General features: G+C 48.0%; 1 long non-coding RNA gene across 1 annotated transcript; it reads left to right on the top strand.

Annotated features, from left to right (window-relative positions):
• Positions 1–1048: 1048 nt before the first annotated feature.
• Positions 1049–5935, top strand: LOC134728531 (uncharacterized). The gene is made up of 2 exons (XR_010109025.1): positions 1049–5335; positions 5639–5935. It is a non-coding gene; the product is annotated as an uncharacterized LOC134728531 (long non-coding RNA).
• Positions 5936–6183: the final 248 nt, after the last annotated feature.

The raw sequence follows: 6183 nt of genomic DNA, 5'->3' as shown, positions 1-6183 counted from the left end.
CCTGTGAGTCAATTGAACCTCTTTCCTTTATAAATTGCTCAGTCTTGGGCAGTTCTTTGTAGCAGCTTGAGAATGGACTAATACAGTGATAAAATATAAATTGGAATTTTCAGTGTGCTCACACCATAAGGAAGAGAACAGTGTCATTTCTGGGTCAGAAAATGTGACCACCATAGAATTTTCTCATATCTGGAACTGTCCAGTATTTATAGCTCAGGATGCTGGTACAACTTTCTGAGATAGAGAATTATATCCTCACATAGAAGCTGCTGTGTGGCCCTCCTTACCCTTGGTCACTCATGGCTGGGTGAACGGACCCAAAGACAGAGACCAAAAAATCAAATTCTTGGATTTTCAGTTCTGAATAGACACTTGAAACTCAAAGGCCATGGCCTTGTAAGCCCAGACTCTAATTTGTAAAAGTTGAGAGTTTTCAGAGAAGAAAAGAACCAGGGCTCCCTGCCAGGTGTCACACCCTGGGCCTCACGGAGGCCTCCTCTTTCATCACATGGCACAGTGACATTTCTGCTGAAAACAGAAAAGGCTTCCTTCCTAGGACCTACCGTCTCTACTCTTCCACCTTTCTTTTCTCCATTTCTTTCACCTGAAGCCTTCACCACCAAAGGTTGGAACATTTTCCTGCTCTTTCATTACACTTGAGATTCCAGGCAAAGAAATTCCGAGTTCAAACAGCAAGGTAATGCCATGAATAATAAAACGTGTCAAGCTTTTCTGGCATAGGAACAAGAACGTGATATAGACACACACTACCTAATAGAAGAGAAGGCCCAATTTCAACCACATAAAGGGTTCAAGAAGTTCTGTGTTGGTTCCTCCTTCACATAAAATAAACACTGGAGATTCCAGGGACAGAAGAGCAGGGAGCTGCAGATGCGCTGAGGATTTCATTGCCATCTAGCGTAAAACCCCGCTATGAACATTACCATCACTGATTTTTACGTTATTAAGAGATGGGCCCTTTTATTGCACTGGTGTCATGAAAACAACAAAATCCCACATGAAGTTAGGCACAACTCAGGACTGCCCTTTTGCAGAACATGGCTTTTTAGTTATAGGATTCTCCAAGGTGGTCTCACAAGTTTCTAATGAATTGGGTTGGGAAGCTACTGCTTTAGAAGGCAGAAGCAGTTTCAAGAGTGTGCTCTGGGTATAAAAGTCATGGGTGCAGAAGGATATCAGCCCCTTCCTAGGTAATTCCATCTCTGCTCACTAGTCCTGAGTCTGAGAAATTGTCATCATAAATTAGGCAGACAGGACTGCCAGAAGCCAATCCAGAACATGAATTTATAACCCCGGGCTATTGTATAGCTTCCTGTGACCTCTTACACGGAGCCTCCCTCTGTCTTCAGGATCAGGCCAACCTTAGAATCTCTGACTACTAGAGGCTTGACTTGCAGTGAAACCCGTCCTAATTGATGAAGATCCTGTATCGAGTTAGAGAAATGGAAGAAACGACGCGGGGGTCTGGTTTGCCAGCCAACAGCTGTGGCTTAAATCTGAGTCCTTTGGAAAGAAAGGAAGGCATTCCTTTTATTTCTAATATGGCTAAGGTGGTGAGTGAATAACTGGATTGAATAATTGATGCTATATAAAAGCTGGACTGCAATCGTTTTAGCCCTACCTGGGCTGGGCTGATCTGTCTTTCATGCGATGGTGCTTACAACTTAATAGCCCAGACCTGGGGAATGTTCTGTCTGACAATTATGTAATTACTATTGGGACTGTGGGCTAATACCACACCCTGTGGATGGTTCCATAAGGAATAGATATGGTCACTGCCCTGGGAAGAGGGAGGTTCTAGTATGAGAAACGGGGGGTCTGGAAGTGGAGCTTAGAGATGGGATTATGTGCTTCCTCCTCCCCGGAGCCTCAGGGTCATTTCTGCCCAGAGTTTGCAGTGCAGCAATGCTCAGAGCACTTCCCACAGCAGGAAGAGAGCCCTCCTGGTGAGGACTCCTAGAAGGGGCTGGACTATGCATTTCCTGTGAATTCTCCTCTGTGCCGTATTTCCATCCTGCGCTTCTCAAACTTCAGCCTATTCTTTTTTTTTTTTTTTTTTTTTTTTTTTGAGGCGGAGTGTCGCTCTGTTGCCCGGGCTGGAGTGCAATGGCGCTATCTCAGAGGCTCACTGCAAGCTCCGCCTCCTGGGTTCACACCATTCTCCTGCCTCAGCCTCCCGAGTAGCTGGGACTAAAGGTGCCCGCCACCACACCCGGCTAATTTTTTGTATTTTTAGTAGAGACGGGGTTTCACAGTGTCAGCCAGGATGGTCTCAATCTCCTGACCTTGTGATCGGCCTCCAAAAGTGCTGGGATTACAGGCGTGAGCCACCGTGCCTGGCCAAACTTCAGCCTATTCTTATAAAAAGCTACAGTCCGAGGTGGGGCACGGTGGCTCACACCTGTAATTCCAGCACTTTGGGAGGCCAAGGCAGGAGGACCGCTTGAGGCTAGGAGTTCAATACTAGCCTGGCTGACATAGGAAGACCCCATCTCTAAAAAAATAAATAAATAAACAAATTAGCCAGACATTGTGGTGCACGCCTGTGGTCCCTGATACTTCAGAGGCTGAGGTGGGAGAATCACTTGAGCCCAGGAGGCCAAGGCTGCAGTGAGCAGGGTCACGCCACTGCACTCCAGCATAGGTGATAGCAAGATTCTGCCTCAAAAACAAATGAAACAAAGGGTACAGTCTGGTCTCTGCTATGATAGAGAATTAACAAAGGGGCTGGTCAGTGACACAGAGGAGAGCAAAGTGCCTCACTGGGAACATGCCGTTGCTGGGGATAGTGATGCCCACTGGTCAGTGTTTCAAGGGCCACCAGCAGCAGCAGTGCACAGGCACCCATTGCTAAGGAGACCTGTACACTGCCCTGCCCAGGAAGTTCTTCATCTCTGTGTGCATGCAGCTTAGTTCCTGCTCCTTCAACCAAGCTAACGCGGAAGCCCTAGAGCATCTGGACCAAGCAAGGAAGCCGGCAGGAGCCTCTGCACTGCCTATGAATTTGACCAACGGGACTTGGGGTAGTTTTACATTTAGTATCACATCTCCTAACATTCATTCTTCCCTTCTTTCTTTAGCAACAGAACCCCTGAAATTTACCTGGGTGTGTAGCTGCCCAAAATAAAGACTTTCCTTTCCCACCACCCCTGCAGCTCCATGTGGTGTGTGGGCAAATCCTGGCTGATGGGATGTGGGTAGAAGAGACGTGTGCTCAGGAAGATGGCCCACGCAGGGAAGGAGCAGGTCTTGCGCTTCTCTCCATCCCACTTGCCAGAAAATTGCTGCAGTGGACACTGTGGCACTATAGGTGCTGTGGACGCCATGGGCATGGTGGTGAGCACCTTCAGCTGCGTGGAAGAGGTGTCATTTCAGGGCGGTTCTGCACACAATCTGCCCTGCACACAGGAGCTACTGTATGAACCTCGCTCCCAGTGTGTGAGGTGAGAAGGACAGAAATTGGGTCAGCTTTGATGAACTTTCATAGTACCTTGATATTGCCTTGACCTTCAAGCACATGATCTGTGGACCCACCTCAATATATTGACCAGGCCTGGGCATGAGTCAGGCACTTTTTAAGCCCAATAAAGCTACACAGGGGTCTGAGATCGATTGGAAATTTAAATGATAATAGAAATAATGACAGTCGTACTCCAGATTGTGTGAGAAACACATCTGTAAGGGACGGCAGAGTCACGGAGAAAAGGAGGCAGGGCCTGGGTACCATGGAGCCAGCCGAACAGCCCCACCACGAATCCTCCTACCTTTAGAGAAGAGAGAAACTCTTCCCTGGTTTAAGCTGTCATATTTGGGGGCCCATTTGTTTCTCAGCCTAAGCTGTACCCTGTCGGGTGTGCCTGTATATGAATAGCGTGTGGGCTCAGCTGATGGACCAGACATTCCATGTACTGGCACATAACATTCTGACTCGCATGCAGTAAGAACAAAAGGAAATACAGCCCAATTTGGTAAAATTCTCTCACAGCCTGGAAAAGAGCATCCTGAACAGTGGAGAGGAAGAGGGAGTGAGGCCCTGTGGACACAGCAGAGGTAATGAGAGAGGAGTGCTTGGTGGATGGGGATTGGATGGAGGCTTTCCATGGGCACCGATGAGCCATCCCCATGGCATTCCCAGAAACGGGTGGGGGTGGACTTTGCAAAGAGAAGGGTTTCTTATGTAAATAGGTTGAAAGATATGGTCTTGGGGGCTAGAAGAGGGGCTACCATGTGACTATAAAGACTTTTAATATTTGGACTCTACCTTCCAGGAATCCACAATGGATTTGCAGCAGGCTGGTGGAGGCAGAGCAGAGAAGGGCGGGAGAGGGCCAGTGAAGCCCTGGGAAGGTGGACGCACAAACTCGTCTCCTAATGAAGCTAACCAGCAATGCGAGGGCACACAGGGCGACCCCCTAGAGGCTGCCCCAGGCCAGGAGTCGCCTGTGAACTGAGGTGGCCAAGGCAGGTTCTGTGGCAGAGGGTGAATGCCTGCAGATGAGAACCAGCTGCGGTGCCCAGAAAGGAACAGTGTGCGGGTGAGGCGGGCTCTCCACGTTGCTGTATCCTCCCCAGGCCCCCCACCCCCAGCACGTGGGCAGTGAGGTGGGGAATCCTGCCCACAGCACAGAAAATGCTCTAAACAGAATCAGCTTACAAGCAAATCAGTGACATGTCCAGATGCAGGGCTGGGGGTCCCGAGACAGGCTAACACCCAACAGCAACCTGATTCATATTCAAAATAGTGACAAACAGGCTCCTGTCTGCAAGGTTCCTCAGTGAGGCTGGGGGAGGGGTGCGTGGCTTCAGCAGGGGGAACAGGAAGTGCCTTCCAGTCCAAGTGTGTTTGAGGTTTGTGGATTATTTGGCACAATGATGGCTGGGAATTTATTTGTTACATTGAAGTAGAGCTTTTTATGTTTGAATCGAAAGCACACAAAAAAGCCCATTGTAGAAAATCAGGCTCTATTATGACATAAATGTGCATTATATAAAGCAAAACGAAAAGGGGAAAAAAAGAAAGGGTTTTAAAGAACAAATAAACCACAGAGCTTATAGATTATGGGAGAGTCTGAGGGTAACGGGAAAGGGTCCAACATGCTCTTCTGTTCTCTGCCAGGCCTGACGGGAGCCCCCATCAATACAACCAGCTCCTGCTCAGAACTCTCTTCAGGCAGACAAATAGAAGATGAGATGTTTCTAGTTCCCCAGGCCTCAGCACCATGACTATTCTAGTCCCAGTGGATACCCTGCTTCAGGTTTTATGCAGCTGAGTTGAAAAAGAATAACCGAATAGGAGGAAAACAAGGGGAAGAAGGTAGGTGGGATGCCCCAAATCATCTTGAGGGCACTCCATAAAAGAAAGTGGCATTAAAGCAGCCCCCTCTCCTATCTCAAGCCATCCTTCAACTTATAGGGACTTTGCACATCGTTGCTGCAGGTTGGCCTGCCTCTGTCAGAGGTGTTTAAACCAGATTGACTCTCTCTTGCATAGGGGCTGGGTAAAATGAGGCTGAGACCTACTGGGCTGCATTCTCAGGAGATTAGGCATTCTAAGTCACAGGATGAGATAGGAGGTCGGCACAAGATACAGATCACAAAGACCTTGTTGATAAAACAGGTTGCAGTAAAGAAGCTGGCCAAAACCCACCAAAACCAAGATGGTGACGAGAGTGACTCTGGTCGTCCTCACTGCTACACTTGCACCAGCGCCATGACAGTTTACAGATGCCATGGCAACGTCTGGAAGTTACCTGTACAGTCTATAAAGGGGAGGCATGAAGAATCCACCCTTGTTTAGCATATCATCAAGAAATAACCATAAAAATGGGCAACCAGCAGCCCTTGGGGCTCCTCTGCCTATGGAGTGGCCATTCTTTTATTCCTTTACTTTTTCAATAAACTTGCTTTCACTTTATTCTATGGACTCGCCCCGAATTCTTTCTTGTGAGAGATCCAAGAACCCTCTCTTGGGGTGTGGATCAGGACCCCTTTCCAGTAACACCCCTATTGTGAGAAGATGCCTTAAATGGCTGGAGTTCTGGTGCTGAGCTGTGTTTTCACTCTGGGTAGTTTGTTGTTAGCTTTTTTAACAGCTTAATTGAGATATAGGTAAGATATAGTTCACTAGTTAAGATACAGTTCCGTTCTGGTGTTGCTGTAAAG

This window comes from Pan paniscus, chromosome 11, assembly GCF_029289425.2.
Source record: "Pan paniscus chromosome 11, NHGRI_mPanPan1-v2.0_pri, whole genome shotgun sequence".
Classification (NCBI taxonomy): Eukaryota; Metazoa; Chordata; class Mammalia; order Primates; family Hominidae; genus Pan; species Pan paniscus.
The sequence above is the reverse complement of the archived record's forward strand: the minus strand, read 5'-3'. Positions and strand labels throughout refer to the sequence as shown.